Source organism: Diprion similis, chromosome 4 (genome assembly GCF_021155765.1).
Source record: "Diprion similis isolate iyDipSimi1 chromosome 4, iyDipSimi1.1, whole genome shotgun sequence".
Classification (NCBI taxonomy): Eukaryota; Metazoa; Arthropoda; class Insecta; order Hymenoptera; family Diprionidae; genus Diprion; species Diprion similis.
Genome location: NC_060108.1, coordinates 22,657,600 through 22,669,603, shown reverse-complemented (window position 1 = coordinate 22,669,603; position 12,004 = coordinate 22,657,600).

The following is a 12,004-nucleotide window of genomic DNA, read 5'->3' as shown; positions in this document are numbered from 1 at the left end:
GAAAAGAGAAAGAAAGAATGGGGAGAGAAAAGTCAACGACGCCTGCTGTATGAGACGAGAGTCCTCGCTGCCTGCCACTTGCTCGTGCCGCTCGCTGCTGCATATCTGCAATTTGCGTCTTGCTTCGTGATCTTCGGTGCTGAGGTGTTAGGGGGAAGGAACAACGTCGATGTCGTCTCCGCTCGTCGTCGTCGTCGTCGTCGTCATCATCGTCGTCGTCGTCGCCATCGCCGCTGCAGCCTGTCGAACTACACGCTTCTGCTACCCTCTTGAACAAAACGACGCGGGGCCCCCGGGGATAAAATATTGGTGAAGCTAAAGACGAGGGAAATATATAGCCGGGGCCCTTCGATCGAGACACGTCTTGTTCGGCTTGGTAATAGGGTTTTACGCGATCCATACGTAAGTCTCTTTAGCCTATTTCAGCCTAGCACCTTCCGATCCCGCGGTGAACGATAAAGAACGAAAAATAATAAAAAAACAAAAATGTCGATAAGAAAAAGAAACATTTTCATCTTTTTGTAGATATTAATATGAGAAAATTAGAAACTAGATCTTCTCACTCTGGCACGCGTTCTTCATCATTTATCACCCCGAGAACAGCTGCATCATTTATCTCGAACCATATTGTCGAATTCTTTAGTCTTCCGTGATTTCTAAACGACCAACTACCCGAGTGTCGTTTTCTTCACTGCTTTCGCGTTATACTCCACATTTAATATCATTTCTCGCTGATCCGGTACACTAGACGTTAATCAAAACCCTCCGAAAGATCCAACGAAACACAGGATGGTTCACACTGATTTGGAGAATGGAACGTGCGCAAAAACATACGCAAACAGACCGACTCGGTGATTTACTTAACGCAGACAATCGGCAGCACCGCGGGGGGTCGGCCACCGGCGTTATTGAACTGGCGAGCTCTTTTGCAGCCCGTGCAAAACTTTGTGCGAACACATCCGAGTAACTGTAAGAGGGTTGGCCGCGTCGTTATCGAATTGCCGGGGATTTCGTGTACAGGCATAAACGGCAAAGTCGTACGCAGGATAAGTGAATTGAGGCTGTGGTAGGTTTGAAGTATACGCATCGCGTGACTACGCCGCAGTAATTAGCGAGCAATCAGCGTAATTGCTGAATTGAGCTTATACAATATGAGCTGCGCGAATTATGTCGTTATGTCCATAACTCGGGGGAAAGTATAGGAGCCAGTATTGCGAGCCGGGAAAATTCTCAAGTATGAGGAGCTCGGAAGAAACGTGCGAGGAAAATTCGCTGTCGGTACTATAGCGACAGGCGCATCGTTAACGAGGTATAACGTCGCTGACGAGGCTGCTCGTCGGACCCGGGAAATTGAATCTCCTCGCGTTCATCGCGTAACTGATTCCGGCGGCGCGCTAAACAAATTCGCGGGGTCATAAAAGTGGAATAAAAGCGAAAAGCCGGCACGGAGCAAGTAATATTGCACGCGCCGTTAGTCAGCGGAGAACCTCTTTGCTCCGGCTCTTCGATGCATGAAACGTCACGTCGTAACGTCGGCTTTCCGTCCCTCGGAATACGCCCACCAGCCTCGTCTTCTCTTCTTATTTGCGACAATCCGCGCTTGCGCTCGTCTGAAAACCCTCTCTGCGCTCCAAGAGCTACGGTTCCATCTACTCCTAGCCAGCTTCAGGCCGTTCTAATTGAGACATTCGTACCATACATGCAATAGAGAGCATGCGTGCAAAAATCTCGACAATTTTTTTAATTTCGCAACAGCGCGAGTACCAAACGCGGTTAATCCGAGTTTTGAGGTGAATTCATTTTAAGGCGATTTTGTACAGGTTTTGAAACACATGTTTGTGCCTTGATCTAAAAAATATAATACAAGATTTTTTGACATCGTTTTCACGTGAAAATTCTTGTTTCTAAATCAGCTTTGACTCGATTCCAAACATTCTCACAAATTTTTTGAAACAAAAGTTGATAAACTTTTTCAATCCAAGTTCGTAGATCGGAATTGTTGTCTCAGGTCAACAAAATTAAACTCATGGGGTTTTGTTTTGAGGTATCGAGTTTTTTAAACTGCTATTTTTGCATTTCTATTATTCTTCTGACCGGAGTGTTACACGACGAATGCTGATCAGCACAACGGCAAACTTTTCACGTTTGTTGATAAATTGTTTCCACGTATAACAGACCGCAATAGATCGGTAATCGAGACGAGTCTTGGAGTGGGTCGCACAAATTCCCGTTTAACTTTCTCCTCGGAGTAAATCCTGCGGCTGATGAAAGTTCTGCAATAAGTTCTAAACGAGCATTATATTGTCACGTTAAGTATCGTGTAACGCAGAGATCGATGGACCCAATCTGTTCCACGTAGCTAAAAATTTTGTTACCCGAATATTTTCACCGATCAATTTGGCGGCTCTCCCTCTGTGATGGTTATCTTATAATAGCCACACATTCTGACCAAATAAAATTCACTAGAATCAAATTACGAGCCGCGTCTTATACACTCCAGGCTTTGAGCAGAGTCATCGGAGTGCAGGGTGCTTTTCAGCTTTCAGGGTCAAAAGATAATCAAATGCTCCGCATTATTAGCGGGGATGACTCGACGCATGTCCCCCTTCGGGTTTACCATCGGCTCGAAGAACCGGGCGAACCCAACTTCTGTGCTATAGAAAGTCGATACGATTTTAGGCAGGCTTATTTATTGGCTCTTCACCCGCGAGCACATTCGACTTGATGATTCAATCGAGAGCAGATACGGTCTCAGTTTACTTTGTGAGAAATAATTAGGGTAATTATAAACAGGCAAAGAGCATCGTCTATGCTCAGACAATTAAAAGTATACCGCCACGGAAATTTTTCACCCCCAATCAAGACGAAACGGGGTGAAACCTTCCCCCGTAAAGTGGATCAATATGCCAGAGATTACGGAATAAGATCGTTATGCAAAGCAGAAGTCGCGAAGCGCGGGGGGCGGGGGTTACGAGGCACTACCAAGGGTAGGGAATTACAGTGGGGTGGCGAACGGAGGATGCGGTTAATGTCGTGCCATTCGCAAAAGCCCCAGGGGCCGCTTGGCTGATTTAACCAACGGGGGATGCCGCGTTTGTTATTCAATTTGCAACCGGTTGCGAGGGGGTTGCTGCCTCGCGCTCGTCGTCGGCCTCACGGGCGCCAATATCGTTCCAGAACTCCCTCTAATATATAATTCACGCGTGGATATATACATATATATATATATATATATATATATATATATATGTCACCCAAGTGCAACGCGCAAGATTCTAGAACTGAACCTTATAAAACGAGAAAAATCACTGCAGAGTGACTTGCCGTAAGGGGTTGAAAACTTTTCAAATTCTCAAACTCTCTCCAGCGGAGAAACGGAACGAAAGTAAAAAACGTACGTCTGTAATGTAAAAAGAAAAAGTTATCGATTGCCTGAGTAACAATGCGGAACAGTACCTACGTCTTGTAGAATCTGGATCAAGGATGTGAACGAAAGGAGCTAAAAAAGGACGAGTTTGTTTCCAGGAGTAATATTGAAAGGGGTGAGAAATTCGACGTCCTGTATTCTGCACCGCTGCAGGGGTGTGGATGACAATTGCAGTCACACATGCATAATTGATTGGCGAGAGCGGCCGCGTCTCGGTGTCATCTGGACCAGCATCCTCTGTGAATGTACTTGACGCGTTGCTGTGTATAAATACATACACGTACAAATGTTTATATGCCTATATACACCATATGCGGGAGGGTAATTACGTTAGGGCAATAGTCGACGCATAACCCGAATCGTGCAGAGAGACGCAAGCGGACAATCGGCACTCGAACTGCGTCCATTAATTTTCCGCGATGCCGACTCTCGGATTTATTATAATGGACCACGAAACGTGTCTTATATATATATACATACACTCGATTCAGAAACGCTGTTGCGGCCTACTTGCGGAGAAGGATACGATCTCTTTTAAAAAAAAATTTATTTCACTCGTCGTGGCTCGATTACTTTTTTTTCCATTTCTTTTTTCTAATCTGGCCATGATCGAGAACCGATTTCGGCATTAGAATTCCAATTTTCGCTCACGAATAAACAAGCCATTTAACGAATTATGACCATCGCCTATCGGCACGTGGTGGTAGGCTTGTGTAATTCTGTTATAGGATTCAGGACACGAACAGTCGAAACAGTCGTGCCAGAGTCGGGATTAGTCTCGGATAAATAATTAACTTGTTTTATAATTTTTTATTTCAGCCCAACGATTTCGCATGCGTGGATATGAAATGTAACAGGCAACCGAGATCGTAATAATTTTCAATAAGAGCTTTCTGTATATAATTATAATAGACATTGGAATAATTCAACGATTATCTATCATCGCGATTCATGGTCAAACCAATCAATCATTTGTACCAGAGATATCAATATGGTAACAAAATAATGAGGCAGTCAAAAAAATTATTACCACCTTTTATACTTTTCATACAGGTTGAACAGTTTGGTGAATAATTGTTATTCAAATTGTATCGCGATACGATGAGGTTTTAGAATCTAGCAACACGTGAGATCTGGAGTGTGCATGATATCACTTTATGCAAAACTCACAACTCAATTAGCGGTAATGACCAAATAGTGTAGATTTAATTTTATGACAATGCAATTATACGAGCCGCAATTGCGGGGCAATTACCTATAATTCCGCGCGTAGAAGTAGTTGTTGTATACGATATATATAATAACCAAGAATTGTTGCGACAATTACCTCGGCTAGCTGTCGCCCATCCAACAATTTGTATAACTGTATTTTTTTTTTTATATAATTTCTATTTGCTTTTTTTCAACTTTGTTCCGATCTATGCTGTTATGTGAATTATGCGGACTGTCAAACGAAGAGGGAAGAAAAGAGAACGGAAAATAATCGAAATATTAGCTTCCACGGATCTCTCATTTCCGTTCTTTTGTATTCACTCACGGTACGGTGATTTGATTCATTAAAATTCAACGATGAGACGTAAGCATGCGTATTTAAATCGAACGCGATTTATCGAATACCGTAATATTATTTATTGCAACACACTAGTAATTCAGTTTAAATTTTGTGGGGCAGTCGTAGTCGAAATTCGAAGTGAATATTCTTTAGCAGAAGGTTTTAGCATGTGATATCATATATTTGTTTACGTGATTACTTGGAGTATAATACTTCATATCATGGAAAGCGATTGCATCGAAAGTTTGACAAAAATGTCTATCTAAATGATAATCGATTTATCGAATGAATTCATCAGTCCGCTCCCGAGATTTCATTAACTAAACTTAAATCTGCATCTCTCGCAAATGGACCAATTTCAGAAGGATACAAGACGCGATATTTCTTATCGTTAGTCAATAATTACTCAGTAAATTCTACCCTACGTAACAAATTCGTAAAATATTGAACATCACGTGTAAATTTTCACCTCTAGTTAACGAAGAACCCATTGTCTTTTTGCCAGGTATTAAAAAGCGTCCGGGATTGACAACCGTCGAGCGGAATCATGGGTGGGCCGTCGAGACTGCATACCATCACTGATGATCGCTTTTCGTGCTTCGGCGGCAGCGGCGACGGCGACGAGGGCCAGCAGGAGTCACGTGTCAGGACGCCGGACGGTCGCATGACGAGTGGAAAACGCGGGAAGAGAAGAAGAAGAATAAGAAGAAGCACAAAGGGGGGATGGAGAAGACCAACTCTGGAGTCCTCGCCTCCACACTCGCCCTCCGACTCCAGGTCACTTCGCCACTTGGTGGCTTCGTGTTAACCAAAGTCAGGCCGCCGAGCGTCCCATCCATTCACGAAGAAGGCTCATCTAGAACCAGCGACTGCATCGCGTCATTGGGAATCGGTGAACAAGTTGATGATTGGGGCGCAGAAGTGTGATGCGAAGATCGATCGGAGGAAAGAAAAATTGGGTATCTAGCTTATCAGAAAAGAAGAAGAAGAGGAGGAGGAGGAGGGGGAGAGAAAAAGAAAGACGCTAACAAGGCGGATGAGGCATGTGGCAGGCAGAACTCACACGGGTCCAGCGGCACGCGCGTCCTGTTACAAAGTGCCGCCCCAATCGAGAAGGACGAAGAAAACAAGGATCAGGCGGTGTCGTTGATGCTTGGAGCTCCGGAGATTAGGAGACCGAAGCTGAAACGTCGGCTCGACTTGGCGCTGTCTCAGCAGCGCTTCAGGAACCCGGCGTTCGAGGAACGCATAAATTATGACCCCTGATTAGACACGCGTGTACACATGTATACGCATAGTGTGTGATATACGCAAGACGTTTTTCGTTTCCAGAGACCGAGTCCAAGGGTCGTTTCTTGAGATGGTGCAGCAGTCCTGCGTCGCTGCACCGACTCCGATGGGCACGAATGTATGATAAACAATTTTATGGCTATGTATCATACGGTGCACATTTATATACATTCCTACATATGTATATGTATATATGTATGTTTTACGTATTTGTATTTGTGTATATGTTCATGTACAGTCTCTTCGGCGAGGAGCTTTGTAGTCAGTTTCTACTGCGGTACGTCTGCAGAATCAGCAATCAATATATATATAATATATATACATATATCCGCGATTCGAACTAAATGCTTAGAATTTTATTCGAAACGGTTCGAAAGAATCAGAGCATATAATGTATAATTACAATATCATTGTTAATTTTATCGACCAAAGTTCAGCTGCGATATAAAATAAAGAGAAGAAGAACGGAGAGACGTGAAAATAAATATCACGTCTAATATTTCAATCTATGCACACAGGTATAATAACATTGCATATACTCTATAGAATAATGACTATATGCAAATATGAATATAAATAAATAAATATAGTATACGACCGAATGGATACAATTCCTTTGAAAGGAAATTTTGGATTTCAGAGTAATTAGGAGTGAGTTGAAACAAAAAAAAAAAAAAAAAGCCAGAGAATAAAAATATATCAATTTCTATAACTCTATAAATATAACCCGCACGAATTATTATTATTATTATTATACTTATAATAGATCCTTAAGCGACGAATATTGCAGCAATGAAATTGTATAATATGTATGTAATTTCGTAAATATAAAATTAAAGCACTGTTAATCTCCCATACATATTATGTAAGATATACGTGAAAACCTACAAATCATGAATCCTGCCCTCATCATCCGGAGTACTTGCAATATATAAATTAATCCGAACCCGCAGAAGTACCGGCTAACGAACAGCGGACACCACGAAAGTGGTCAGCGAATCCGTGAAATTTTGCGAAGGTAATGCGACGCCCGTCGAGCGCCGATTGAACTTAATTATTTGCCATTAAGGGTCATTATGGTGTCCGGTTTGCCTACGCGATACCGGGGGCGCCAACCCCCGGGAAAATCCCTCCAATCGAGCAGACCGTCGTCGGTCAACTGTACCATGCAAGCTTGACGCTTTCGACGCTTTCAAGGCTTTCGACGCTCGTTATAAGGGAAGAACCGATAATTCCTACGGTGGGTATCGCGCAACCTTATATACTATATACACATAATGCTAATTGGTAGGATCTACGAATTGTCCACTCACCTCGTGTGTCCAAGAGTCAGCAGAATTAATTGGGGAAACCCCCTTTTCCCTGATTGGGACGCACGTCAACGCGACACCCTCCGGTCGTTTGGACGCACAAATTTTACAGCGTACTATGATTCGTTCCGAAGGTGAGTCGGGACTGATTAGCGAATCCGGATAATTGTTGGTCCAGCTTTGCTGCTGTTTTATTCGAGGTTCAACAGCGACAACGAAATGCGAACATCACTCGGCTCCAATATCCATCGATGTTTGTACGTTTGTAGGGTAAACGGAAAGCTGAGAGCACAGGGCAGCAGAAAGATCGAAATTAATTAGCAGGCTGACGAATTTGGTCTTGATTGTGATCTTTTTTCATGAGTCCTAAGACAAACTGTTTTATTGATGTGGATTTTTCAAAATGCATTCTTTCTGGGAGGATTTAACAGATTTTGTTGCCTCGATCAGGAGGACAATTTCTAAAATTTTTCTTCCCGCGTAGGATGTTTTAGTAAAAAATGCGAATTAGAATTTTATCGTTTATCCTGTGCCTGTGTCCGATCATTATTCATTTAATTGATTTACGCATATTAGCCGCCAACGGTTAGTATAAGCATGGATGAAATTGTTTACATTGATCGTTACTTGCTTGGTCTCTTTCAAATCGAATGATAATTTAGTGTAAAACCGCGGTCAAGAACGTTATGCCGCTTGCGAGAAACGAAATTTGAATTTCTATCACCATAATTTGCCTACGCGCATATTTATAGTTCGTGAGTTTAAGAGAAAAAAAAGTAAAAAAGAATCCAACGTTGTTCGATAATTAACTTATCCAAATTCGAATGTTCCATATGTCTAATAATTATTTATAATAAGCTACAAGTATGTATGCCATTTCCCTTATAATAAGCATATTGCGCGTATATAACGTCGGCGTAAAAAGTAAGAACGCGGTATAAAATAACAATAAATATGCAAATCTGTTTAAACATTTGTACAAAGCAGTAAACCTGTATTTAATTCACATGCAAGCTATGAAACACGGACCTGCTGTATGGAATAATTTATTCGACGCGAGGTGTTGCGCAAGACGGAATAACGATCAACGAGTCTGATGAATGGATATAACATTCAATTGGATATGTTAAATAAAAATCCCGCAATAATTTGAGTTCGTAAAATTTGGTTCGAATGCTGACGCGCGTGGCAGGATCGAAGGCGTTGTGAAATTATAAAAAATGAAAACGTGAGATGAAAAAGGAATAAGAGTGACGTCACTCTCGGTAACGAAGTTTCGCTCCGCAACAGAGGTTCGGATGTAGTTTCTCAATTTTAGACCGTTTAGACGTTCCTCCCGGCAGCCCTTGCGTCGTTCATCATATTTCTGTAACCCGCTGTCGCGTTATAAGTGACAGCGATTAATCGTGTCCTGCCAACCGTTCTAAGCCAAGATCAAAGCGCAAGTATTTCAGCGCGTTGTAAGTGTTTGACGTACAAGCAAACGGCGGTGCTACGTATATCAGGACCGATTCGATATCAAACTTCGACCTATATTTTATCCCAAAAAAGTTTATCGAGGGCCAAAAATCACGAATTTTGATAGGACAAATTAATCGAAGAACAAGTCGATTCTACTCTCTAAGCCTGCACCAGTTTAATGATTCAATCTAGTGGTAGGAACGAACGAGTCGAAAAGACGCGAGTCGGTATGATAAATGAATACCAGCAAAAAGAAACCACACTCAGCACTTCCGGTACGTGACAAAGACGTACACGATGACTGACTGTTAGAAGTTATAAATTGTTCCGTGAAATCTAGTATATAGTTTCTCTACCTTCGACTCGTAACTATCTACATTCCTCGGGCGGTGATGGTATTTATAAAATTTAATGTCGAGCACTCTGTGAAAACATGATGCTAATAATCTCACTAAGTAGAATTTTGGGTGGTATTTAAGCTCCGGCGTGGACGGTTTTCCAACGTCTGAAAATTCCCGAGGAACCTTGCAAATCTATTGTCACATTAGGATTTCAAGTCAACGGTTTTTGAAACCTTATTATAATTTGATTTCTAAATTTTGAGGTAAAAATTATCCTATCGAAAAAATGTTAACGCTTTTGACACGTCAGTTTTGCTGAAAAATCACAAGACCAGTAATTGGAAATCAGAATATTTTACAATCTCGATATTTTATATAAAAAAAAAATTTATGTCGACCCAAATTGATAGCCTTTAAGCTCAGAATTTCGATCAGAGCCCGATATTTTTATCACAACAGGATATCTGGCAAATGTAATTCCGTACCTTCGTTTGGTTGATCCCATAACTTCACATGGGTTTAAAAATAAGATTCCACCAAAATTACGGAGTCAATTATTCGGGCTGGTTGCTTGCGGCGATAAGTTTGGTCTTCCAGATCCGAAGAGCTTGAGGATTTTTAAGGACAGTTCGATAATTTCATGGGACATTGGTCGGGTATGCGGAGAATGAATGGAAATTAGTCCGCATCGTCCCGATGTCTGGTGGTTAATTGATACGTCTGCATCTGCAGTCGCTCAGCGTCGTTAGAAGGGTCGTGCAGCGTCTCTGGCGTTTCGTCGCTGGATCCTTCGCCTCTGGTGTATAGCTGTTGTGATTTAGCGCCTCGACTTCCTGGCGATCTAGTTAACACTCTTTCCTCTTCGTCGCCCTTTCTCACATGCAGCATCGCCAGCTCTCGTCGTGACTAATACCCCTTGGCATATATTTTTATCCAACCATACAGCGGGGAATAGAAGAAGCGAAAAGAGAAGAGGAGAAATGAAGAGCCGGTAGTCAAAACCCGCCAACAGATGTGACAAATAAAATTCACACTCACCATAAATTCTCACTTGCGTGGCTCGCTTCGCGAATGCGTTTATATACTCACTCATTAGACTCTCTCGCCACTCGACGCATCGAGGTTGGATGAGTTTGACCCGTGTTTCTCAGCTTCCTGTGATTAACGTCCGTCTCTCTTAATTAAGCGCTGATAAATCGGTTGGATTTTTCGTCGCCACATAGACGTGGGGGTGAAATAGTCGAAATGGCTGTTAATTTAATAACTTTGTACCGATATAATATTACGTCTCCTCGAATTGAATCGAGAGAGAAAAGAGACCGAGGAGACGGAACGGAGTCCTTATATATTCCCGCGAAGAACGTCAGCACTGAATCGGGATAATTGCTGCTAGATAAATACGTCTCGTTCGCAGAATCCCAACCCTTCGTATCTCATTTATTTTCCACCCTCGTCCGGAGACCGAACAGTTTTATCCTGGCGTGTCGAATAGCTGCAAGGAACGGTGGTGCAAAATCAGCGAGGATGCCGATCAGCACCCAGAACCACATACCTACGTACAGTCTGCAGTCGTTTAAAGAGAGAAGGCGAAGTTCAATTACTGGGTGGTTAAACGCGATTGAAATTTTTATTTATTTTCACTCCTCGACGGCCCCGTTAATAACTCGAAGGTTATGACCCTTGCAGTCGTTCAACGAGGCATTTGGATTTAACAGTCCCTCTCCAAGTACGGAGGTACAAAGTAGCGAAGCGAGCTACTCAAAAGGAATGCGAATTAGTCCGCAGCGCCAAGTTAGTACTGCAACGTTGCAAATTCATTCCTGGGGCTTTTTGCCTCTTTAACTATATGATTCTGTGACATATTAGGAATCGGACATCATTTTATGGGTACGAAATACGGCGCAAGCGTTAAAGTCGAAAACACCATGCAGGTAACGGAATACGAAGAGCCGTCCCTCTTCACGGGCCGCGGCCCGTACCGGGATGAAAAGACACCCTCGGTAATTTTCGAGAAATTGCGATCGATTCATCACACGTTTTATTGGCCTTCTCAAAAGAAGTTTTCCTTGAAATTGGCTGAAAGCAATCCCGAGGGCCAGATCAAACCATACAACAATAGAAAACTTGGCACCCCGAACGCATTTACCGGGACGCGTTGAATGGCTCGGCTTTTTACAGGGTGTTCCGACGCACCCGAATACCTACATATACCGCATTGTGTCAAACAAGTATAGCGTTAAATTCGTACCACAGTGAAAAACGGGCGAGAACTATTCCGCGCGCGTTTATTATGTATGACTCAAGACGAAATGGATATACTGCGAGGTTTCTCAACTTGGAAAAAACCGTGATTTCAAACGATCCTCCTGATCGCGCAAAAATTTGGCTCACCTGTTCTTCTTGGGGCCCCAAGACCTTGGATAAACTTTTGGCAACGTGGCGACGGCAAACGTATGCAAATGTGCCGCGCGAAGATCAAAGCGACGGAATGGAGAAGAGGGTACTCGTGGCATTGCCGATATTAGGGAACTCGAGACTCCAGACTACCGACGGGAGAACATCGAGCGAGGAAATTCTGTCGCAAGGGATGAACAGACTGTCGATATTCTGGTACCTCTGGAGA